The following is a 27137-nucleotide window of genomic DNA, read 5'->3' as shown; positions in this document are numbered from 1 at the left end:
GTATATCTAGGAACACACCATCTGAAGTACAGTATATGACACATCCCATTTTACATAACAAGTCTCTCCCTAGCAAGTTAGTAGGAGCCGCTGCAGCCAAGAGAAACGAATGCTTAGTATGCAGAGGCCCGATAGTAACTTCGGCGGGTTTAGTTAGAGGATAATGTAACACTTTTCCCGTCACCCCCATAGCTGGAATAGTTTTGCTGGTCACCTGTAGATTGAAAGGAGAGGTTATCACAGATCGGGCCGCCCCTGTATCTACAAGAAAAGTTTGTTTCCTGCCAGCTATGTCAACTATCATTGTTGGTTCTTCACTCTGACTCTCAGTTAACCTCACTGGCTGTAGACTACAGGTATGACCTGACCCCTAGCGCTGACTAGTGATTTCCCGCGCAGCATTTGCTGCCGTAATATGCGCGGGTAGATGTGAGTCTTCTAGTCTATGTGAATCCTTTCTTGGAGGATATCTATGTGACCCACCCTTATGTGTATTGAGTCTTTCTTTATTACAATCTCTAACGTAATGTCCTTCCTCGTTACAGTTGAAACACCTGATCACTTTAGGTTTCCTGTTATATGGGTTGTATGCTGGTGGTCGTGTATGCACCCCTTCTAGAGCCTGTATACTTACCGTCATTAACCTATCACTTTTCTCTTCCCTTTTTCTAAAAAGGTTCTTGTCATGCTCCACAGCAGACTCCCTAAGGAAGTCTACCGTGACGCCTCTCCAATTAGGAAATGTGGTTTGTACTCTCGTCTTTAAATTTTCCCTAAGGCCATCCATCAGTACCCCTACAGCTACCTCTCTGTGATGTGGGTCCTCACTTATGTTGGATATCCCAGTAAATCGTGCAATCGCTGTTATAGCTCTAGCAAAGTAATCTGAGGCAGTTTCACTATCCTTTTGTTTAATGGTGAAAATCTTACTCCAATTTACTACTACTGGAAAACAGATGGCTAAGTGTTTGACAATTTGTTCTATATTCCGTTGGTTAATCTCATCAGTCAGGGTGTCATCTTCCTCCAACAAACAATCTCCAATAAATTTTTGTATGTTAGTATTGGGAGGAAGACACGCCCTCAACACTACCCGCCAATCCTTACTGGTTGGTTCATGAGCATTCCCTAAGTCTTTAACAAATTTCTGACATTTAGCTAACTCTTTTCTAGGATCTGGGAATTCAGTCATAATGGAACGTAATTCTGATCTAGTCCAGGGACAATGCATTGTAACATTTCTTAAAGGAACTACACCATCCTTATCCGGTTTCCCGTTGGGAACTGATATTGTGCGGACCGGGAACACACCCTCTGGTACACTAACTTCAGGGGACGCTACAGGGTTTACAGGCCCTAGATTTAGAACACTTTCACTCCTAGTGATCACGCTACTCTCACCTATCTCAGCCATTTTCTCATACTTGCGCTGAGCCTCTAGTACATTAACAGCATGGGCAATGGCCGAAATCACAGTGGGTTCATCTTCGTTTTCAGATACACTTGATTGAAACTGATTTAAAACAGGGTACAACTTAGTAATTTTTCTATTTTCAGTTTTAACAACGGCTGTACTTACTCCTCCCGCCACATAAGGTGGCGGGGGCGCGCTTGCGCTGAGTTCGCCACGCTTCTCAATGGTTACATCCGCCTTGCGCGCGCTTTTCGCCACGCCTATTTCCGGTTTGTATTCGCTGCTCTGCCACGTGTTACCTTCCATTTGCCACAATTTTAAACAATCATTATGTCTATTTCTCTTTTTCGTTGACTTGATCAACCATATTTTATCTTTTACAGTATTCAGTACCTCTGCATTAAAACTCCCTATTGTTGGGAAAGGCCTATCACAAGCTTTGGTCATCCCGACCCACGTGTCACAATACACAGTTGCATATGCACCATACTTCTTACACATGAGAAACCTCGCTGAACCAATAGGGCCTTCCTTAGGCAGTACACTGACCATCTCTAGCGTATGCTTAGCACCCATGTTGAACAATATACCTTCTACCCGGAACACAGACACACCGCAATGCTCTGTTCCTTCCGGCCAAATGTGAAATACAGACACACCGCAATGCTCTGTTCTTTCCACCTAATAATTTCAACTCTGTTGCTATACTCACCGCTAGAGATCTATAATCCTCGGTGAACGTATTTCCTTTAGCCGCGTTCACTCGCTTTTCTCGCCCCTGGCGAGGATCCCTAATACAGAAATATCACTGTGGGCCCCAAGGGCTATCAGCTCCTCGATACCCTGGCTAAACCACAAAATCTGCTGAGTTTATTATCGCTGGGAGCGCAAAGTCGATACAATCAACCTGCCTTTCCAGTATAATTCCTCCTAGCTGCTTCACCAATTCGCACTAACGGTGCGACCGGATCGCACTGCCTACCAATACTAATTATTAGCAAACCTTGCGATCTATTGGTAGCGCTTTGCGAAAACCCAGTTTTCGCATTCGGTATACCTGCCCTGTATACCGTCCTTCAGTTGGGCAATCCGCCTCGTCAGACAGCAACTGAGCACCTCAACAATAAAACAGTGTATCTACGTTACAACATCACACACTATACACCTTTTCTGCGCAGAAAATCAAAAGTTCCCAACAATAGTAATAATGTCTCAGAGGCTTTCACAAGTAATTATACTATGCATGTATAATAACTATCAACACGATTGTTTAACCACGTGGCAAGTTTACCGGAAGTTCGCGTACGCACAGCAGGAAGTACACATACGCTAAACAATGCAATACAGTTAAAACGCACAATGACAGAAAAAAGAAACAGTTTTCTCTTTTGTCCCTAGGTTCTAGTTAGCGTGCCCTAGATAATGCAAAACGGACATTCGGTTTCACAACACAGAGTAAAATTCAGGTTTTGAACACCATGCGTTCTTACCCGTTTATGACGCGTCTCCACCCTTTGTTGAGGAACCGAAATCCGTTGGACTTGCGTATCATCGGCAACGAAACCTCCAAAGCTCACGAGCCCCCAAATTGTAATGTGCGTATTGTCGCTAACCAATAACGATTGTCGAACCTCGATTTGTGTTTCCAACGCACAAAGATTTATTCGCAATAAGTTGAAAAAATATGCTCAAGCGATGTAATAGTAAATACAGCCGTTACTTATCGCAGGCGCTCTGGATCCAGTGCAGTCATTCAATCCTGAAGTCTGGGGACAAGAAGTCTGCACTCTGGATCACAAGCTGCTGCTTATATACACAATCAAGTACAGTAATACAATGAAGATGGTATGGCTTGCATCTATTGGTCCGGGTCTCAGGAATGTCCAAGGGGTCGTCAATCATTGGCTGGTTCATCCTAAGGAATCCAAAGGAGGGGGTCATCTCTGCAGGGGGTATGCTCTGCTCTTCCCGCCAGAATTCCTTACTCTTAAGTAGTTCATAATTCCCTATCATTCATAACTTGCGTATGCACTCTGCGATTCCCTCGCAGAGCGCACCAAACAGTAGGATATGTAACAAGGTTCATTATGATACCACTCATGATGTTATTCCTTTAACCCGTTCTGTGTATTTCACTAATATGCATGTAACTCTGATATAACATATAAATACTACTATATTTCGACATAACTGACTATGTGTTGCAACTACCAATAATGTGTACTATTTTATAAGTATGCGTGTTTGTGCAAATGTATGGTAAAAGACCAATTACTGTTGCTGCCACGTGTAGTGGATGCGTACGCCCTTTCACGCCGTAGCGTGCCCTTGTACGACATAGCGTACCGTACGCATCTTTTCAGACAAAGACAACCAAGTTTGCTAGACTTTAATTGAAATGACTTTATCCAATTTGCTGACTTCGACAAGTTTCAGAGGCAGTCCTCTCACAGACCTTGGGCAGACCAGTCCAGAGGTTCCAGAGAGGACTGCCCGCCATCCTGAGGTTACAGAAATGACAGCCCTCCATCCTGAGATTCCATGGAGGATTTCACTGCATCATGATGTTCCAGAGAGAGCTGGCCTCAGTCATGAAGTTCCAGAGGCAGTCCTTTCAGAGACCTTGGGTAGACCAGTCCAGAGGTTCCAGAGGGGACTGCCCGCCATCCTGAGGTTACAGAAATGACAGCCCTGCCTCCTGTTTTTTAATGTAGTTTTTAACTGTATCGTTGTGTTTCAGAGATAACTGGCCTGAGTCATGAACTTTCAGAGGCACTCCTTTCAGAGACCTTGGGCAGACCAGTCCAGAGTTTCCAGAAAGTACTGCCCGGCACCCTGAGGTGACAGAAATGACAGCCCTGCATGCTGAGATTCCATTGAGGATTTTACTGCATCGTAAGGTACCAGAGAGAGCTGTCCTGACTCATGAGTTCCAGAGGCAGTCCTCTCAGAGACCTTGGCCAGACCAGTCCAGAGGTTTGAGAGAGGACTGCCCGGCACCCTGAGGTTACAGAAATGACAGCCCTGCATCTTGAGATTCCATGGAGGATTTCACTGCATCATGATGTTCTAGAGAGAGCTGGCCTCAGTCATGAAGTTCCAGGGGCAGTCCTCTCAGAGACCTTGGGCAGAGCAGTCTAGAGGTTCCAGAAAGGACTGCCCGACACCCTGAGGTTACAGAAATGACAGCCCTGCATCTTGAGATTCCATGGATGATTTCACTGCATCTTGATGTTATAGAGACAGCTGGCCTTGGTAATGAGGTTCCAGAGGCAGTCCTCTCAGAGACCTTGGGTAGACCAGTCCAGAGGTTCCAGAGAGGACTGCCCGCCATCCTAAAGTCACATAAATGACAGCCCTGCAACCTGAGATTCCATGGAGGATTTCAATGCATCATGATGTTCCAGAGAGAGCTGGCCTCAGTCATGAGGTTCCAGTGCCAGTCCTCTCAGAGACCTTGGGCAGACCAGTCCAGAGGTTCCAGAGAGGACTGCCCGGCATCCTGAGTTTATAGAAATGACAGCCCTGCATTCTATTATTTAATGGAGTTTTTCACTGTATGGTTGTGTTCCAGAGATAACTGGCCTGAGTCATGAACTTCCAGAGGCACTCCTTTCAGAGACCTTGAGCAGACCAGTCCAGAGTTTCCAGAAAGTACTGCCCGGCACCCTGAGTTTACAGAAATGACAGCCCTGCATGCTGAGATTCCATTGAGGATTTTACTGCATCGTAAGGTTCCAGAGAGAGCTGTCCTGACTCATGAGTTCCAGAGGCAGTCCTCTCAGAGACCTTGGCCAGACCAGTCCAGAGGTTTCAGAGACGACTGCCTGGCACCCTGAGGTTACAGAAATGACAGCCCTGCATCTTGAGATTCCATGGATGATTTCACTGCATCATGATGTTCCAGGGACAGCTGGCCTTGGTAATGAAGTTCCAGAGGCAGACCTCTCAGATACCTTGAGCAGACCAGTCCAGAGGTTCCAGAGAGGACTGCCCGCCATCCTGAGGTTACAGAAATAACAGCCCTCCATCCTGAGATTCCATGAAGGATTTCACTGCATCATGATGTTCCAGAGAGAGCTGGCCTCAGTCATGAAGTTCCAGAGGCAGTCCTTTCAGAGACCTTGGGCAGACCAGTCCAGACGTTCCAGAGGGGACTGCCCGCCATCCTGAGGTTACATAAATGACAGCCCTGTATCCTGAGTTTCCATTGAGGATTTCACTGCATCATGATGTCCCAGAGAGAGCTGGCCTGAGTCATGAACTTCCAGAGGCAGTCCTCTCAGAGACCTTGGGCAGACCAGTCCAGAGGTTCCAGAGAGGACTGCATGGCATCCTGAGTTTACAGAAATGACAGCCCTGCATCCTGTTATTTAATAGAGTATTTCACTGTATCGTTGTGTTCCAGAGATAACTGTCCTGAGTCATGAACTTCCAGAGGCACTCCTTTCAGAGACCTTGGGCAGACCAGTCCAGAGTTTCCAGAAAGTGCTGCCCAGCATCCTGAGGTTACAGAAATGACAGCCCTGCATCTTGAGATTCCATGGATGATTTCACTGCATCATGATGTTCCAGAGACAGCTGGCCTTGGTAATGAAGTTCCAGAGGCAGTCCTCTCAGAGACCTTGGGCAGACCAGTCCAGAGGTTCCAGAGAGGACTGCCCGGCATCCTGAGTTTATAGAAATGACAGCCCTGCATTCTATTATTTAATGGAGTTTTTCACTGTATGGTTGTGTTCCAGAGATAACTGGCCTGAGTCATGAACTTCCAGAGGCACTCCTTTCAGAGACCTTGGGCAGACCAGTCCAGAGTTTCCAGAAAGTACTGCCCGGCACCCTGAGGTTACAGAAATGACAGCCCTGCATGCTGAGATTCCATTGAGGATTTTACTGCATCGTAAGGTTCCAGAGAGAGCTGTCCTGACTCATGAGTTCCAGAGGCAGTCCTCTCAGAGACCTTGGCCAGACCAGTCCAGAGGTTTCAGAGACGACTGCCTGGCACCCTGAGGTTACAGAAATGACAGCCCTGCATCTTGAGATTCCATGGATGATTTCACTGCATCATGATGTTCCAGGGACAGCTGGCCTTGGTAATGAAGTTCCAGAGGCAGACCTCTCAGAGACCTTGAGCAGACCAGTCCAGAGGTTCCAGAGAGGACTGCCCGCCATCCTGAGGTTACAGAAATGACAGCCCTCCATCCTGAGATTCCATGAAGGATTTCACTGCATCATGATGTTCCAGAGAGAGCTGGCCTCAGTCATGAAGTTCCAGAGGCAGTCCTTTCAGAGACCTTGGGCAGACCAGTCCAGACGTTCCAGAGGGGACTGCCCGCCATCCTGAGGTTACATAAATGACAGCCCTGTATCCTGAGTTTCCATTGAGGATTTCACTGCATCATGATGTCCCAGAGAGAGCTGGCCTGAGTCATGAACTTCCAGAGGCAGTCCTCTCAGAGACCTTGGGCAGACCAGTCCAGAGGTTCCAGAGAGGACTGCATGGCATCCTGAGTTTACAGAAATGACAGCCCTGCATCCTGTTATTTAATAGAGTATTTCACTGTATCGTTGTGTTCCAGAGATAACTGTCCTGAGTCATGAACTTCCAGAGGCACTCCTTTCAGAGACCTTGGGCAGACCAGTCCAGAGTTTCCAGAAAGTGCTGCCCAGCACCCTGAGGTTACAGAAATGACAGCCCTGCATCTTGAGATTCCATGGATGATTTCACTGCATCATGATGTTCCAGAGACAGCTGGCCTTGGTAATGAAGTTCCAGAGGCAGTCCTCTCAGAGACCTTGGGCAGACCAGTCCAGAGGTTCCAGAGAGGACTGCCCGCCATCCTGAAATTACATAAATGACAGCCCTGCATCCTGAGATTGCATGGAGGATTTCACTGCATCATGATGTTCCAGAGAGAGCTGGCCTCAGTCATGAACTTCCAGAGGCAGTTCTCTCAGAGACCTTGGGCAGACAAGTCCAGAGGTTCCAGAGAGGACTGCCCGGCACCCTGAGGTTACAGAAATGACAGCCCTGCATCCTGAGATTCCATTGAAGATTTCACTGCATCATGATGTTCCAGAAACAGCTGTCCTTGGTAATGAAGTTCCAGAGGCAGTCCTCTCAGAGACCTTGGGCAGACCAGTCCAGAGTTTCCAGAAAGTATTGCCCGGCACCCTGAGGTTACAGAAATGACAGCCCTGCATCCTGAGATTCCATTGAGGATTTCACTGCATCGTAAGGTTCCAGAGAGAGCTGTCCTGACTCATGAGTTCCAGAGGCAGTCCTTTAAGAGACCTCAGGCAGACCAGTTCAAAGGTTCCAAAGGACTCTGCCGTGTGTGATTTTAGTTTTTAAAGAGGAACACATTGCACCAGGTGATTCCGGAGAGGACCGATGTGCATACTGAGGTGAAAGAGAGGACCTCCCGGCATCATGACGTTTAAAAGGTAGTCCTCTCACATTCAGGACAGAACAGTCTGAGGTTCCAGAGAGGACTGACCTTACCCTGAGATTACAAGGTGTACTTCCCTGCGCACTAAAGATCCAGAGATGACTTAACCGCGCTCTGAGGTTCAAGAGAAGACTGTCCTGTTTTCTGAGATTCAAGAGAAGATAAATCTGCATCCTGAGGTTAGGGAGAGGTCTGGTCTTTACCCTTAGATTGCAGATAATACTTCCCTGTGCCCTGATTTTTATGAGAGCAAGGTTCTCCAATTAGAGAATCCTGAGAGGATTGCTTTGCCTCCTGAGGTTCCAGACAGTACAGCCATCCATCCTAACGTTCCAGAATCTTTTCGTGCAATTCCCATCCTTCAAGGTAAACATACTACGTTTAAATTTACAAAATTGTCAATGCAACTTTTTTGAATGTAGTTAGTCAATTTTATAATTAAAATGATGTGTTTTTCATGTTTGAGAGCCTCCCATGCCCCCAAAAAGAGGTACAGAGGGCATTGGGAGGGAGGAACCTCTTTTTGGGGGCATGGGCATGCCCCATTACCATGGCTCTACAGAGAGGCCTGCCCTGCATCTTGAGGTTACCTGCATTCTGAAGTTCCAAAGAGGACTGCACTGCATCTTGAGTGTCCAGTGACCTGCATTAGGAGGTTCTTGAAAGAGCTGGCCTGCATCTTGAATTTCCAGAGTCAGTCCTCTCAGTGACCTCTGGCATGGCAGTGACTATGTCCCAGAGTGGACTGCACTACATCCTGAGTTTCCAGGGAGGTCTGCCTTGCCTCCTTTGTTCCAGACAGTAAAAACCTGACACCTGAGGTTGCAGAGTTCATTAGTGCCATTCCCTTCCACTAAGGTAGGTATGCTATGTTTTAAATTCCATAATTGTTAAAGCATTTTTGAATTGTTGATGCTACTATTTGTGGTTCATTAATTAATATTGTATTAAGTAGTAGGTCCTTTTTTGTTTGCAAGCCTCCCCTACCCCCAAGAAGAGGTAGAGAGAGCATTGGCAAGGTGGTACCTCTTCTTGGGGTCAAGTGCATAATCATTACATTGGCTCTCCAGAGAATCTTGCCCTGCATCTTGAGTTTCCAGAGAGGACTGCCCAAAACCCTAAGGTTACATAAATGACAGCCCTGCATCCTGAGTTTCCATGGAGGATTGCACTGCATCATAAGGTTCCAGAGAGAGCTGTCCTGACTCATGAATTCCAGAGGCAGTCCTCTCAGAGACCTTGGGCAGACCAGTCCAGAGGTTCCAGAGAGGACTGCCCGGCATCCTGAGATTACAGAAATGACAGCCCTGCATCCTGAGATTCCATGGAGGATTTCACTGCATCATGATGTTCCAGAGAAAGCTGGCCTCAGTCATGAAGTTCCAGAGCCATTCCTTTCAGAGACCTTGGGTAGACCAGTCCAGAGGTTCCAGAGGGGACTGCCCGCCTTCCTGAGGTTACATAAATGACAGCCCTGCATCCTGAGTTTCTATTGAGGATTTCACTGCATCATGATGTTCCAGAGAGAGCTGGCCTGAGTCATGAACTTCCAGAGGCAGTCCTCTCAGAGACCTTGGGCAGACCAGTCCAGAGGTTCCAGAGAGGACTGCCCGGCATCCTGAGGTTACAGAAATGACAGCCCTGCATCCTGTTATTTAATGGAGTATTTCACTGCATCATTGTTTTCCAGAGATAACTGGCCTGAGTCATGAACTTCCAGAGGCACTCCTTTCAGAGACCTTGGGCAGACCAGTCCAGAGGTTTCAGAGAGGACTGCCCGGCATCCTGAGGTTACATAAATGACAGACCTGCATCCTGAGTTTCCATTGAGGATTTCACTGTATCATGATGTCCCAGAGACAGCTGGCCTCAGTCATGAACTTCCAGAGGCAGTCCTCTCAGAGACCTTGGGCGGACCAGTCCAGAGGTTCCAGAGAGGACTGCCCGGCATCCTAAGGTTACAGAAATGACAGCCCTGCATCCTGTAATTTATTGGAGTATTTCACTGCATCATTGTGTTCCAGAGATATCTGGCCTGAGTCATGAACTTCCAGAGGCACTCCTTTCAGAGACCTTTGGCAGACCAGTCCAGAGGTTTCAGAGAGGACTGCCTGGCAGCCTGAGGTTACAGAAATGACAGCCCTCCATCCTGAAATTCCATGGAGGATTTCACTGCATCATGATGTTCCAAAGAGAGCTGGCCTCAGTCAAGAAGTTCCAGAGACAGTCCTTTCAGAGACCTTGGGTAGACAAGTCCAGAGGTTTCAGAGGGGACTGCCCGCCATCCTGAGGTTACATAAATGACAGCCCTGCATCCTGAGTTTCTATTGAGGATTTCACTGCATCATAATTTCCCAGAGAGAGCTGGTCTGAGTCATGAACTTCCAGAGGCAGTCCTTTCAGAGACCTTGGGCAGACCAGTTCAGAGGTTTCAAAGAGGACTACCCGGCATCCTGAGGTTACAGAATAGACAGCCCTCCAATCTGAGATTCCATGGAGGATTTCACTGCATCATGATGTTCCACAGAGAGCTGGCCTCAGTCATGAAGTTCCAGAGGCAGTCCTTTCAGAGACCTTGGGTAGACCAGTCCAGATGTTCTAGAGGGGAGTGCCCGCCATCCTGAGGTTACATAAATGACAGCCCTGCATCCTGAGTTTCCATTGAATATTTCACTGCATCATGATGTCCCAGAGAGAGCTGGCCGGAGTCATGAACTTCCAGAGGCAGTCCTCTCAGAGACCTTGGGCAGACCAGTCCAGAGGTTCCAGAGAGGACTGCCCGGCATCCTGAGGTTACAGAAATGACAGCCCTGCATCCAGTTATTTAATGGAGTATTTCACTGCATCATTGTTTTCCAGAGATAACTGACCTGAGTCATGAACTTCCAGAGGCACTCCTTTCAGAGACCTTGGGCAGACCAGTCCAGAGATTTCAGAGAGGACTGCCCGGCACCCTGAGGTTACATAAATGACAGCCCTGCATCCTGAGTTTCCATTGAGGATTTCACTGCATCATGATGTCCCAGAGAGAGCTGGCCTCAGTCATGAACTTCCAGAGGCAGTCCTCTCAGAGACCTTGGGCGGACCAGTCCAGAGATTCCAGAGAGGACTGCCCAGCATCCTAAGGTTACAGAATGACAGCCCTGCATCCTGTTATTTAATGGAGTATTTCACTGCATCATTGTGTTCCAGAGATATCTGGCCTGAGTCATGAACTTCCAGAGGCACTCCTTTCAGAGACCTTGGGCAGACCAGTCCAGAGGTTTCAGAGAGGACTACCCGGCATCCTGAGGTTTCAGAAATTACAGCCCTCCATCCTGAGATTCCATGGAGGATTTCACTGCATCATGATGTCCCAGAGAGAGCTGGCCTCAGTCATGAACTTCCAGAGGCAGTCCTCTCAGAGACCTTGGGCGGACCAGTCCAGAGATTCCAGAGAGGACTGCCCAGCATCCTAAGGTTACAGAATGACAGCCCTGCATCCTGTTATTTAATGGAGTATTTCACTGCATCATAATTTCCCAGAGAGAGCTGGTCTGAGTCATGAACTTCCAGAGGCAGTCCTTTCAGAGACCTTGGGCAGACCAGTTCAGAGGTTTCAAAGAGGACTACCCGGCATCCTGAGGTTACAGAATAGACAGCCCTCCAATCTGAGATTCCATGGAGGATTTCACTGCATCATGATGTTCCACAGAGAGCTGGCCTCAGTCATGAAGTTCCAGAGGCAGTCCTTTCAGAGACCTTGGGTAGACCAGTCCAGATGTTCTAGAGGGGAGTGCCCGCCATCCTGAGGTTACATAAATGACAGCCCTGCATCCTGAGTTTCCATTGAATATTTCACTGCATCATGATGTCCCAGAGAGAGCTGGCCGGAGTCATGAACTTCCAGAGGCAGTCCTCTCAGAGACCTTGGGCAGACCAGTCCAGAGGTTCCAGAGAGGACTGCCCGGCATCCTGAGGTTACAGAAATGACAGCCCTGCATCCAGTTATTTAATGGAGTATTTCACTGCATCATTGTTTTCCAGAGATAACTGACCTGAGTCATGAACTTCCAGAGGCACTCCTTTCAGAGACCTTGGGCAGACCAGTCCAGAGGTTTCAGAGAGGACTGCCCGGCACCCTGAGGTTACATAAATCACAGCCCTGCATCCTGAGTTTCCATTGAGGATTTCACTGCATCATGATGTCCCAGAGAGAGCTGGCCTCAGTCATGAACTTCCAGAGGCAGTCCTCTCAGAGACCTTGGGCGGACCAGTCCAGAGATTCCAGAGAGGACTGCCCAGCATCCTAAGGTTACAGAATGACAGCCCTGCATCCTGTTATTTAATGGAGTATTTCACTGCATCATTGTGTTCCAGAGATATCTGGCCTGAGTCATGAACTTCCAGAGGCACTCCTTTCAGAGACCTTGGGCAGACCAGTCCAGAGGTTTCAGAGAGGACTACCCGGCATCCTGAGGTTTCAGAAATTACAGCCCTCCATCCTGAGATTCCATGGAGGATTTCACTGCATCATGATGTTCCAGAGAGAGCTGGCCTTAGTCATGAAGTTCCAGAGCCTGTCCTTTCAGAGACCTTGGGCGGACCAGTCCAGAGGTTCCAGAGAGGACTGCCCGGCATCCTAAGGTTACAGAAATGACAGCCCTGCATCCTGTAATTTATTGGAGTATTTCACTGCATCATTGTGTTCCAGAGATATCTGGCCTGAGTCATGAACTTCCAGAGGCACTCCTTTCAGAGACCTTTGGCAGACCAGTCCAGAGGTTTCAGAGAGGACTGCCTGGCAGCCTGAGGTTACAGAAATGACAGCCCTCCATCCTGAAATTCCATGGAGGATTTCACTGCATCATGATGTTCCAAAGAGAGCTGGCCTCAGTCAAGAAGTTCCAGAGACAGTCCTTTCAGAGACCTTGGGTAGACAAGTCCAGAGGTTTCAGAGGGGACTGCCCGCCATCCTGAGGTTACATAAATGACAGCCCTGCATCCTGAGTTTCTATTGAGGATTTCACTGCATCATAATTTCCCAGAGAGAGCTGGTCTGAGTCATGAACTTCCAGAGGCAGTCCTTTCAGAGACCTTGGGCAGACCAGTTCAGAGGTTTCAAAGAGGACTACCCGGCATCCTGAGGTTACAGAATAGACAGCCCTCCAATCTGAGATTCCATGGAGGATTTCACTGCATCATGATGTTCCACAGAGAGCTGGCCTCAGTCATGAAGTTCCAGAGGCAGTCCTTTCAGAGACCTTGGGTAGACCAGTCCAGATGTTCTAGAGGGGAGTGCCCGCCATCCTGAGGTTACATAAATGACAGCCCTGCATCCTGAGTTTCCATTGAATATTTCACTGCATCATGATGTCCCAGAGAGAGCTGGCCGGAGTCATGAACTTCCAGAGGCAGTCCTCTCAGAGACCTTGGGCAGACCAGTCCAGAGGTTCCAGAGAGGACTGCCCGGCATCCTGAGGTTACAGAAATGACAGCCCTGCATCCAGTTATTTAATGGAGTATTTCACTGCATCATTGTTTTCCAGAGATAACTGACCTGAGTCATGAACTTCCAGAGGCACTCCTTTCAGAGACCTTGGGCAGACCAGTCCAGAGATTTCAGAGAGGACTGCCCGGCACCCTGAGGTTACATAAATGACAGCCCTGCATCCTGAGTTTCCATTGAGGATTTCACTGCATCATGATGTCCCAGAGAGAGCTGGCCTCAGTCATGAACTTCCAGAGGCAGTCCTCTCAGAGACCTTGGGCGGACCAGTCCAGAGATTCCAGAGAGGACTGCCCAGCATCCTAAGGTTACAGAATGACAGCCCTGCATCCTGTTATTTAATGGAGTATTTCACTGCATCATTGTGTTCCAGAGATATCTGGCCTGAGTCATGAACTTCCAGAGGCACTCCTTTCAGAGACCTTGGGCAGACCAGTCCAGAGGTTTCAGAGAGGACTACCCGGCATCCTGAGGTTTCAGAAATTACAGCCCTCCATCCTGAGATTCCATGGAGGATTTCACTGCATCATGATGTCCCAGAGAGAGCTGGCCTCAGTCATGAACTTCCAGAGGCAGTCCTCTCAGAGACCTTGGGCGGACCAGTCCAGAGATTCCAGAGAGGACTGCCCAGCATCCTAAGGTTACAGAATGACAGCCCTGCATCCTGTTATTTAATGGAGTATTTCACTGCATCATAATTTCCCAGAGAGAGCTGGTCTGAGTCATGAACTTCCAGAGGCAGTCCTTTCAGAGACCTTGGGCAGACCAGTTCAGAGGTTTCAAAGAGGACTACCCGGCATCCTGAGGTTACAGAATAGACAGCCCTCCAATCTGAGATTCCATGGAGGATTTCACTGCATCATGATGTTCCACAGAGAGCTGGCCTCAGTCATGAAGTTCCAGAGGCAGTCCTTTCAGAGACCTTGGGTAGACCAGTCCAGATGTTCTAGAGGGGAGTGCCCGCCATCCTGAGGTTACATAAATGACAGCCCTGCATCCTGAGTTTCCATTGAATATTTCACTGCATCATGATGTCCCAGAGAGAGCTGGCCGGAGTCATGAACTTCCAGAGGCAGTCCTCTCAGAGACCTTGGGCAGACCAGTCCAGAGGTTCCAGAGAGGACTGCCCGGCATCCTGAGGTTACAGAAATGACAGCCCTGCATCCAGTTATTTAATGGAGTATTTCACTGCATCATTGTTTTCCAGAGATAACTGACCTGAGTCATGAACTTCCAGAGGCACTCCTTTCAGAGACCTTGGGCAGACCAGTCCAGAGGTTTCAGAGAGGACTGCCCGGCACCCTGAGGTTACATAAATGACAGCCCTGCATCCTGAGTTTCCATTGAGGATTTCACTGCATCATGATGTCCCAGAGAGAGCTGGCCTCAGTCATGAACTTCCAGAGGCAGTCCTCTCAGAGACCTTGGGCGGACCAGTCCAGAGATTCCAGAGAGGACTGCCCAGCATCCTAAGGTTACAGAATGACAGCCCTGCATCCTGTTATTTAATGGAGTATTTCACTGCATCATTGTGTTCCAGAGATATCTGGCCTGAGTCATGAACTTCCAGAGGCACTCCTTTCAGAGACCTTGGGCAGACCAGTCCAGAGGTTTCAGAGAGGACTACCCGGCATCCTGAGGTTTCAGAAATTACAGCCCTCCATCCTGAGATTCCATGGAGGATTTCACTGCATCATGATGTTCCAGAGAGAGCTGGCCTTAGTCATGAAGTTCCAGAGCCTGTCCTTTCAGAGACCTTGGGTAGACCAGTCCAGAGGTTCAAGAGGGGACTGCTTGCATTCCTGAGGTTACATAAATGACAGCCCTGCATCCTGAGTTTCTATTGAGGATTTCACTGCATCATGATGTTCCAGAGAGAGCTGGCCTGAGTCATGAACTTCCAGAGGCAGTCCTCTCAGAGACCTTGGGCAGACCAGTCCAGAGGTTCCAGAGAGGACTGCCCGGCATCCTGAGGTTACAGAAATGACAGCCATGCATCCTGTTATTTAATGGAGTATTTCACTGTATCGTTGTGTTCCAGAGATAACTGGACTGAGTCATGAACTTCCAGAGGCACTCCTTTCAGAGACCTTGGGCAGACCAGTCCAGAGGTTCCAGAGAGGACTGCCCGGCACCCTGAGGTTACAGAAATGACAGCCCTGCATCCAGTTATTTAATGGAGTATTTCACTGCATCATTGTTTTCCAGAGATAACTGACCTGAGACATGAACTTGCAGAGGCACTCCTTTCAGAGACCTTGGGCAGACCAGTCCAGAGGTTTCAGAGAGGACTGCCCGGCACCCTGAGGTTACATAAATGACAGCCCTGCATCCTGAGTTTCCATTGAGGATTTCACTGCATCATGATGTCCCAGAGAGAGCTGGCCTCAGTCATGAACTTCCAGAGGCAGTCCTCTCAGAGACCTTGGGCGGACCAGTCCAGAGATTCCAGAGAGGACTGCCCAGCATCCTAAGGTTACAGAATGACAGCCCTGCATCCTGTTATTTAATGGAGTATTTCACTGCATCATTGTGTTCCAGAGATATCTGGCCTGAGTCATGAACTTCCAGAGGCACTCCTTTCAGAGACCTTGGGCAGACCAGTCCAGAGGTTTCAGAGAGGACTACCCGGCATCCTGAGGTTTCAGAAATTACAGCCCTCCATCCTGAGATTCCATGGAGGATTTCACTGCATCATGATGTTCCAGAGAGAGCTGGCCTTAGTCATGAAGTTCCAGAGCCAGTCCTTTCAGAGACCTTGGGTAGACCAGTCCAGAGGTTCAAGAGGGGACTGCTTGCATTCCTGAGGTTACATAAATGACAGCCCTGCATCCTGAGTTTCTATTGAGGATTTCACTGCATCATGATGTTCCAGAGAGAGCTGGCCTGAGTCATGAACTTCCAGAGGCAGTCCTCTCAGAGACCTTGGGCAGACCAGTCCAGAGGTTCCAGAGAGGACTGCCCGGCATCCTGAGGTTACAGAAATGACAGCCATGCATCCTGTTATTTAATGGAGTATTTCACTGTATCGTTGTGTTCCAGAGATAACTGGACTGAGTCATGAACTTCCAGAGGCACTCCTTTCAGAGACCTTGGGCAGACCAGTCCAGAGGTTCCAGAGAGGACTGCCCGGCACCCTGAGGTTACAGAAATGACAGCCCTGCATCCTGAAATTCCATTGAAGATTTCACTGCATCATGATGTTAAAGAAACAGCTGGCCTTGGTAATGAAGTTCCAGAGGAAGTCCTCTCAGAGACCTTGGGCAGACTAGTCCAGAGGTTCCAGAGAGGACTGCCTGGCATCCTGAGGTTACGGAAATGACAGCCCTACATCCTGAGATTCCATGGAGGATTTCACTGCATCGTTGTGTTCCAGAGATAACTGGCCTGAGTCTTGATTTTCCAGAGGCACTCCTTTCAGAGACCTTGGGCAGACCAGTCCAGAGTTTCCAGAAAGTATTGCCCGGCACCCTGAGTTTACAGAAATGACAGCCCTGCATCCTGTTATTTAATGGAGTATTTCACTGCATCATTGTTTTCCAGAGATAACTGGCCTGAGTCATGAACTTCCAGAGGCACTCCTTTCAGAGACCTTGGGCAGACCAGTCCAGAGGTTTCAGAGAGGACTGCCCGGCATCCTGAGGTTACAGAAATGACAGCCCTGCATCCTGAGTTTCCAATGAGGATTTCACTGCATCATGATGTCACAGAGAGAGCTGTCCTCAGTCATGAAGTTCCAGGGGCAGTCCTCTCAGAGACCTTGGGCAGACCAGTCTAGAGGTTCCAGAAAGGACTGAACGGCACCCTGAGGTTACAGAAATGACAGCCCTGCATCTTGAGATTCCATGAATGATTTCACTGCATCATGATGTTCCAGGGACAGCTGGCCTTGGTAATAAAGTTCCAGAGGCAGTCCTCTCAGAGACCTTGGGCAGACCAGTGCAGAGGTTCCAGAGAGGACTGCCCGCCATCCTGAGGTTACAGAAATGAGAGCCCTGTATCCTGAGATTCTATGGAGGATTTCACTGCATCATGATGTTCCAGAGAGAGCTGGCCTCAGTCATGAAGTTCCAGAGGCAGTCCTTTCAGAGACCTTGGGTAGACAAGTCCAGAGGTTCCAGAGGTTACCTGCATTCTGAAGTTCCAAAGAGGTCTGCACTGCATCTTGAGTGTCCAGTGAAGGTTTGACTGCATTATGAGGTTCTTGAAAGAGCTGGCCTGCATCTTGAATTTCCAGAGTCAGTCCTCTCAGTGACCTCTGGCATGGCAGTGACTATGTCCCAGAGTGGACTGCACTACATCCTGAGTTTCCAGGGAGGTCTGCCTTACCTCCTTTGTTCCAGATAGTAAAAACCTGACACCTGAGGTTGCAGAGTTCATTAGTGCCATTCCATTCCACTAAGGTAGGTATGCTACGTTTTAAATTCCATTATTGTTAAAGCATTTTTGAATTGTTGATGCTACTATTTGTGGTTCTTTAATCAATATTGTATTAAGTAGTAGGTCCTTTTTTGTTTGCAAGCCTCCCTTACCCCCAAGAAGAGGTAGAGAGGGCATTGGCAAGGTGGAACCTCTTCTTGGGGTCAAGTGCATAATCATTACATTGGCTCTCCAGAGAATCTTGCCCTGCATCTTGAGTTTCCAGAGAGGACTGCCCAAAACCCTAAGGTTACAGAAATGACAGCCCTGCATCCTGAGTTTCCATGGAGGATTGCACTGCATCATAAGGTTCCAGAGAGAGCTGTCCTGACTCATGAATTTCAGAGGCACTCCTCTCAGAGACCTTGGGCAGACCAGTCCAGAGGTTCCAGAGAGGACTGCCCGGCATTCTGAGGTTACAGAAATGACAGCTCTCCATCCTGAGATTCCATGGAGGATTTCACTGCATCATGATGTTCCAGAGAGAGCTGGCCTCAGTCATGAACTTCCAGAGGCAGTCCTTTCAGAGACCTTGGGTAGACCAGTCCAGAGGTTCCAGAGGGAACTGCCCGCCATCCTGAGGTTACATAAATGACAGCCCTGCATCCTGAGTTTCCATGGAGGATTTCACTGCATCATGATGTCCCAGAGAGAGCTGGCCTGAGTCATGAACTTCCAGAGGCAGTCCTCTCAGAGACCTTGGGCAGACCAGTCCAGAGGTTCCAGAGAGGACTGCCCGGCATCCTGAGGTTACAGAAATGACAGCCCTGCATCCTGTTATTTAATGGAGTATTTCACTGCATCATTGTTTTCCAGAGATAACTGGCCTGAGTCTTGAGCTTCCAGAGGCACTCCTTTCAGAGACCTTGGGCAGACCAGTCCAGAGGTTTCAGAGAGGACTGCCCGGCATCCTGAGGTTACATAAATGACAGCCCTGCATCCTGAGTTTCCATTGAGGATTTCACTGCATCATGATGTCCCAGAGAGAGCTGGCCTCAGTCATGAACTTCCAGAGGCAGTCCTCTCAGTGACCTTGGGCAGACCAGTCCAGAGGTTCCAGAGAGGACTGCCCGGAACCCTGAGGTTACAGAAATGACAGACCTGCATCCTGAGATTCCATTGAGGATTTCACTGCATCGTAAGGTTCCAGAGAGAGCTGTCCTGACTCATGAGTTCCAGAGGCAGTCCTTTAAGAGACCTCAGGCAGACCAGTTCAGAGGTTCCAAAGGACTCTGCCCTGTGCTTTTAGTTTTTAAAGAGGAACGCATTGCACCAGGAGATTCCAGAGAGGTCAGATGTGCATACTGAGGTGAAAGAGAGGACCTCCCGGCATCATGACGTTCAAAAGGCAGTACTTTCAGAGTTAGGACAGAACAGTCTGAGGTTCCAGAGAGGACTGACCTTACCCTGAGATTACAAGGTGTACTTCCCTGCGCACTAAAGATCCAGAGATGACTTAACCGCGCTCTGATGTTCAAGAGAAGACTGTCCTGTTTTCTGAGATGCAAGAGAAGATAAATCTGCATCCTGAGGTTAGGGAGAGATCAGGTCTTTACCCTTAGATTGCAGATAATACTTCCCTGTGCCCTGATTTTCATGAGAGCAAGGTTCTCCAATTTGAGAATCCTGAGAGGATTGCTTTGCCTCCTGAGGTTCCAGACAGTACAGCCATCCATCCTAACTTTCCAGAATCTTTTCATGCAATTCCCATCCTTCAAGGTAAACATAATACGTTTAAATTTACAAAATTGTCAATGCAACTTTTTGAATGTAGTCAATTTTATAATTAAAATGATGTGTTTTTCATGTTTGAGAGCCTCCCATGCCCCCAAAAAGAGGTACAGAGGGCATTGGGAGGGAGGAACCTCTTTTTGGGGGCATGGGCATGCCCCATTACCATGGCTCTACAGAGAGGCCTGCCCTGCATCTTGAGGTTACCTGCATTCTGAAGTTCCAAAGAGGACTGCACTGCATCTTGAGTGTACAGTGAAGGTTTGACTGCATTATGAGGTTCTTGAAAGAGCTGGCCTGCATCTTGAATTTCCAGAGTCAGTCCTCTCAGTGACCTCTGGCATGGCAGTGACAATGTCCCAGAGTGGACTGCACTACATCCTGAGTTTCCAGGGAGGTCTGCCTTGCCTCCTTTGTTCCAGACAGTAAAAACCTGACACCTGAGGTTGCAGAGTTCATTAGTGCCATTCCCTTCCACTAAGGTAGGTATGCTATGTTTTAAATTCCATTATTGTTAAAGCATTTTTGAATTGTTGATGCTACTATTTGTGGTTCATTAATCAATATTGTATTAAGTAGTAGGTCCTTTTTTGTTTGCAAGCCTCCCCTACCCCCAAGAAGAGGTAAAAGGGGGCATTGGCAAGGTGGAACCTCTTCTTGGGGTCAAGTGCATAATCATTACATTGGCTCTCCAGAGAATCTTGCCCTGCATCTTGAGCTTTCAGAGAGGACTGCCCAAAACCCTAAGGTTACAGAAATGACAGCCCTGCATCCTGAGTTTCCATGGAGGATTGCACTGCATCATAAGGTTCTAGAGAGAGCTGTCCTGACTCATGAATTCCAGAGGCAGTCCTCTCAGAGACCTTGGGCAGACCAGTCCAGAGGTTCCAGAGAGGACTGCCCGGCATCCTGAGGTTACAGAAATGACAGCCCTCCATTCTGAGATTCCATGGAGGATTTCACTGCATCATGATGTTCCAGAGAGAGCTGGCCTCAGTCATTAAGTTCCAGAGGCAGTCCTTTCAGAGACCTCTGGTAGACCAGTCCAGAGGTTCCAGAGGGAACTGCCCGCCATCCTGAGGTTACATAAATGACAGCCCTGCATCCTGAGTTTCCATGGAGGATTTCACTGCATCATGATGTCCCAGAGAGAGCTCGCCTGAGTCATGAACTTCCAGAGGCAGTCCTCTCAGAGACCTTGCGCAGACCAGTTCAGAGGTTCCAGAGAGGACTGCACGGCATCCTGAGTTTACAGAAATGACAGCCCTGCATCCTGTTATTTAATGGAGTATTTCACTGTATCGTTGTGTTACAGAGATAACTGGCCTGAGTCATGAACTTCCAGAGGCACTCCTTTCAGAGACCTTGGGCAAACCAGTCCAGAGTTTCCAGAAAGTGCTGCCCGGCACCCTGAGGTTACAGAAATGATAGCCCTGCATGCTGAGATTATGTTGAGGATTTTACTGCATTATGATTTTCCAGAAACAGCTGGCCTTGGTAATGAAGTTCCAGAGGCAGTCCTCTCAGAGACCTTGGGCAGACTAGTCCAGAGGTTCCAGAGAGGACTGCCTGGCATCCTGAGTTTACAGAAATGACAGCCCTGCATCCTGTTATTTAATGGAGTATTTCACTGCATCATTGTTTTCCAGAGATAACTGGCCTGAGTCATGAGCTTCCAGAGGCACTCCTTTCAGAGACCTTGGGCAGACCAGTCCAGAGGTTCCAGAGAGGACTGCCCGGCATCCTGAGGTTACAGAAATGACAGCCCTCCATCCTGAGATTCCATGGAGGATTGCACTGCATCATAAGGTTCCAAAGAGAGCTGTCCTGACTCATGAATTTCAGAGGCAGTCCTCTCAGAGACCTTGGGCAGACCAGTCCAGAGGTTCCAGAGAGTACTGCCCGGCATCCTGAGTTTACAGAAATGACAGCCCTGCATCCTGTTATTTAATGGAGTATTTCACTGCATCATTGTTTTCCAGAGATAACTGGCCTGAGTCATGAGCTTCCAAAGGCACTCCTTTCAGAGACCTTGGGCAGACCAGTCCAGAGGTTCCAGAGAGGACTGCCCGGCATCCTGAGGTTACAGAAATGACAGCCCTCCATCCTGAGATTCCATGGAGGATTTCACTGCATCATGATGTTCCAGAGAGAGCTGTCCGGACTCATGAGCTCCAGAGGCAGTCCTTTAAGAGACCTCAGGCAGACCAGTTCAGAGGTTCCAAAGGACTCTGCCCTGTGCTTTTAGTTTTTAAAGAGGAACGCATTGCACCAGGAGATTCCAGAGAGGACCGATGTGCATACTGAGGTGAAAGAGAGGACCTCCCGGCATCATGACGTTCAAAAGGCAGTCCTCTCAGAGTTAGGACAGAACAGTCTGAGGTTCCAGAGAGGACTGACCCTACCCTGAGATTACAAGGTGTACTTCCCTGCGCACTAAAGATCCAGAGATGACTTAACCGCGCTCTGAGGTTCAAGAGAAGACTGTCCTGTTTTCTGAGATTCAAGAGAAGATAAATCTGCATCCTGAGGTTAGGGAGAGGTCTGGTCTTTACCCTTAGATTGCAGATAATACTTCCCTGTGCCCTGATTTTCATGAGAGCAAGGTTCTCCAATTTGAGAATCCTGAGAGGATTGCTTTGCCTCCTGAGGTTCCAGACAGTACAGCCATCCATCCTAACGTTCCAGAATCTTTTCGTGCAATTCCCATCCTTCAAGGTAAACATACTACGTTTAAATTTACAAAATTGTCAATGCAACTTTTTGAATGTAGTTAGTCAATTTTATAATTAAAATGATGTGTTTTTCATGTTTGAGAGCCTCCCATGCCCCCAAAAAGAGGTACAGAGGGCATTGGGAGGGAGGAACCTCTTTTTGGGGGCATGGGCATGCCCCATTACCATGGCTCTACAGAGAGGCCTGCCCTGCATCTTGAGGTTACCTGCATTCTGAAGTTCCAAAGAGGACTGCACTGCATCTTGAGTGTCCAGTGAAGGTTTAACTGCATTATGAGGTTCTTGAAAGAGCTGGCCTGCATCTTGAATTTCCAGAGTCAGTCCTCTCAGTGACCTATGGCATGGCAGTGACTATGTCCCAGAGTGGACTGCACTACATCCTGAGTTTCCAGGGAGGTCTGCCTTGCCTCCTTTGTTCCAGACAGTAAAAACCTGACACCTGAGGTTGCAGAGTTGATTAGTGCCATTCCCTTCCACTAAGGTAGGTATGCTATGTTTTAAATTCCATTATTGTTAAAGCATTTTTGAATTGTTGATGCTACTATTTGTGGTTCATTAATCAATATTGTATTAAGTAGTAGGTACTTTTTTGTTTGCAAGCCTCCCCTACCCCCAAGAAGAGGTAGAGAGGGCATTGGCAAGGTGGAACCTCTTCTTGGGGTCAAGTGCATAATCATTACATTGGCTCTCCAGAGAATCTTGCCCTGCATCTTGAGTTTCCAGAGAGGACTGCCCAAAACCCTAAGGTTACAGAAATGACAGCCCTGCATCCTGAGTTTCCATGGAGGATTGCACTGCATCATAAGGTTCAAGAGAGAGCTGTCCTGACTCATGAATTCCAGAGGCAGTCCTCTCAGAGACCTTGAGCAGACCAGTCCAGAGGTTCCAGAGAGGACTGCCCGGCATCCTGAGGTTACAGAAATGACAGCCCTCCATCCTGAGATTCCATGGAGGATTTCACTGCATCATGATGTTTCAGAGAGAGCTGGCCTCAGTCATTAAGTTCCAGAGGCAGTCCTTTCAGAGACCTCTGGTAGACCAGTCCAGAGGTTCCAGAGGGGACTGCCCGCCATCCTGAGGTTACATAAATGACAGCCCTGCATGCTGAGAATATATTGAGGATTTTACTGCATCGTATGGTTCCAGAGAGAGCTGTCCTGACTCATGAGTACCAGAGGCAGTCCTCTCAAAGAGCTTGGGCAGACCAGTCCAGAGGTTCCAGAGAGGACTGCCCGGCATCCTGAGTTTACATAAATGACAGCCCTGCATCTTGTTATTTAATGGAGTATTTCACTGTATCGTTGTGTTCCAGAGATAATTGGCCTGAGTCATGAACTTCCAGAGGCACTCCTTTCAGAGACCTTGTCCAGACCAGTCCAGAGGTTCCAGAGAGGACTGCCCGGCACCCTGAGGTGACAGAAATGACAGCCCTGCATCCTGAAATTCCATTGAAGATTTCACTGCATCATGATTTTCCAGAAACAGCTGGCCTTGGTAATGAAGTTCCAGAGGCAGTCCTCTCAGAGACCTTGGGCAGACTAGTCCAGAGGTTCCAGAGAGGACTGCCTGGCATCCTGAGTTTACGGAAATGACAGCCCTGCATCCTGAGATTCCATGGAGGATTTCACTGCATCGTTGTGTTCCAGAGATAACTGGCCTGAGTCTTGATTTTTCAGAGGCACTCCTTTCAGAGACCTTGGGCAGACCAGTCCAGAGTTTCCAGAAAGTATTGCCCTGCACCCTGAGGTTACAGAAATGACAGCCCTGCATCCTGAGATTCCATGGAGGATTGCACTGCATCATAAGGTTCCAAAGAGAGCTGTCCTGACTCATGAATTCCAGAGGCAGTCCTCTCAGAGACCTTGGGCAGACAAGTCCAGAGGTTCCAGAGAGGACTGCCCGGCATCCTGAGTTTACAGAAATGACAGCCCTGCATGCTGAGATTCCATTGAGGATTTTACTGCATTGTAACGTTCCAGAGAGAGCTGTCCTGACTCATGAGTTCCAGAGGCAATCCTCTCAAAGACCTTGGGCAGACCAGTCCAGAGGTTCCAGAGAGGACTGCCCGGCATCCTGAGTTTACAGAAATGACAGCCCTGCATCCTGTTATTTAATGGAGTATTTCACTGCATCATTGTTTTCCAGAGATAACTGGCCTGAGTCATGAGCTTCCAGAGGCACTCCTTTCAGAGACCTTGGGCAGACCAGTCCAGAGGTTCCAGAGAGGACTGCCCGCCATTCTGAAGTTACATAAATGACAGCCCTGCATCCTGAGATTCCATGGAGGATTTCACTGCATCATGATGTTCCAGAGAGAGCTGTCCTGACTCATGAGCTCCAGAGGCAGTCTTTTAAGAGACCTCAGGCAGACCAGTTCAGAGGTTCCAAAGGACTCTGCCCTGTGCTTTTAGTTTTTAAAGAGGAACGCATTGCACCAGGAGATTCCAGAGAGGACCGATGTGCATACTGAGGTGAAAGAGAGGACCTCCCGGCATCATGACGTTCAAAAGGCAGTCCTCTCAGAGTTAGGACAGTCTGAGGTTCCAGAGAGGACTGACCTTAACCTGATATTACAAGGTGTACTTCCCTGCGCACTAAAGATCCAGAGATGACTTAACCGCGCTTTGAGGTTCAAGAGAAGACTGTCCTGTTTTCTGAGATTCAAGAGAAGATAAATCTGCATCCTGAGGTTAGGGAGAGGTCTGGTCTTTACCCTTAGATTGCAGATAATACTTCCCTGTGCCCTGATTTTCATGAGAGCAAGGTTCTCCAATTTGAGAATCCTGAGAGAATTGCTATGCCTCCTGAGGTTCCAGACAGTACAGCCATCCATCCTAACGTTCCAGAATCTTTTCGTGCAATTCCCATCCTTCAAGGTAAACATACTACGTTTAAATTTACAAAATTGTCAATGCAACTTTTTGAATGTAGTTAGTCAATTTTATAATTAAAATGATGTGTTTTTCATGTTTGAGAGCCTCCCATGCCCCCAAAAAGAGGTACAGAGGGCATTGGGAGGGAGGAACCTCTTTTTGGGGGCATGGGCATGCCCCATTACCATGGCTCTACAGAGAGGCCTGCCCTGCATCTTGAGGTTACCTGCATTCTGAAGTTCCAAAGAGGACTGCACTGCATCTTGAGTGTACAGTGAAGGTTTGACTGCATTATGAGGTTCTTGAAAGAGCTGGCCTGCATCTTGAATTTCCAGAGTCAGTCCTCTCAGTGACCTCTGGCATGGCAGTGACAATGTCCCAGAGTGGACTGCACTACATCCTGAGTTTCCAGGGAGGTCTGCCTTGCCTCCTTTGTTCCAGACAGTAAAAACCTGACACCTGAGGTTGCAGAGTTCATTAGTGCCATTCCCTTCCACTAAGGTAGGTATGCTATGTTTTAAATTCCATTATTGTTAAAGCATTTTTGAATTGTTGATGCTACTATTTGTGGTTCATTAATCAATATTGTATTAAGTAGTAGGTCCTTTTTTGTTTGCAAGCCTCCCCTACCCCCAAGAAGAGGTAAAAGGGGGCATTGGCAAGGTGGAACCTCTTCTTGGGGTCAAGTGCATAATCATTACATTGGCTCTCCAGAGAATCTTGCCCTGCATCTTGAGTTTCCAGAGAGGACTGCCCAAAACCCTAAGGTTACAGAAATGACAGCCCTGCATCCTGAGTTTCCATGGAGGATTGCACTGCATCATAAGGTTCTAGAGAGAGCTGTCCTGACTCATGAATTCCAGAGGCAGTCCTCTCAGAGACCTTGGGCAGACCAGTCCAGAGGTTCCAGAGAGGACTGCCCGGCATCCTGAGGTTACAGAAATGACAGCCCTCCATTCTGAGATTCCATGGAGGATTTCACTGCATCATGATGTTCCAGAGAGAGCTGGCCTCAGTCATTAAGTTCCAGAGGCAGTCCTTTCAGAGACCTCTGGTAGACCAGTCCAGAGGTTCCAGAGGGAACTGCCCGCCATCCTGAGGTTACATAAATGACAGCCCTGCATCCTGAGTTTCCATGGAGGATTTCACTGCATCATGATGTCCCAGAGAGAGCTCGCCTGAGTCATGAACTTCCAGAGGCAGTCCTCTCAGAGACCTTGCGCAGACCAGTTCAGAGGTTCCAGAGAGGACTGCACGGCATCCTGAGTTTACAGAAATGACAGCCCTGCATCCTGTTATTTAATGGAGTATTTCACTGTATCGTTGTGTTACAGAGATAACTGGCCTGAGTCATGAACTTCCAGAGGCACTCCTTTCAGAGACCTTGGGCAAACCAGTCCAGAGTTTCCAGAAAGTGCTGCCCGGCACCCTGAGGTTACAGAAATGATAGCCCTGCATGCTGAGATTATGTTGAGGATTTTACTGCATTATGATTTTCCAGAAACAGCTGGCCTTGGTAATGAAGTTCCAGAGGCAGTCCTCTCAGAGACCTTGGGCAGACTAGTCCAGAGGTTCCAGAGAGGACTGCCTGGCATCCTGAGTTTACAGAAATGACAGCCCTGCATCCTGTTATTTAATGGAGTATTTCACTGCATCATTGTTTTCCAGAGATAACTGGCCTGAGTCATGAGCTTCCAGAGGCACTCCTTTCAGAGACCTTGGGCAGACCAGTCCAGAGGTTCCAGAGAGGACTGCCCGGCATCCTGAGGTTACAGAAATGACAGCCCTCCATCCTGAGATTCCATGGAGGATTGCACTGCATCATAAGGTTCCAAAGAGAGCTGTCCTGACTCATGAATTTCAGAGGCAGTCCTCTCAGAGACCTTGGGCAGACCAGTCCAGAGGTTCCAGAGAGTACTGCCCGGCATCCTGAGTTTACAGAAATGACAGCCCTGCATCCTGTTATTTAATGGAGTATTTCACTGCATCATTGTTTTCCAGAGATAACTGGCCTGAGTCATGAGCTTC

The sequence above is a fragment of the Mixophyes fleayi genome, chromosome 2 (genome assembly GCF_038048845.1).
Source record: "Mixophyes fleayi isolate aMixFle1 chromosome 2, aMixFle1.hap1, whole genome shotgun sequence".
NCBI lineage: Eukaryota > Metazoa > Chordata > Amphibia > Anura > Limnodynastidae > Mixophyes > Mixophyes fleayi.
This window is presented reverse-complemented; position numbering follows the sequence as displayed.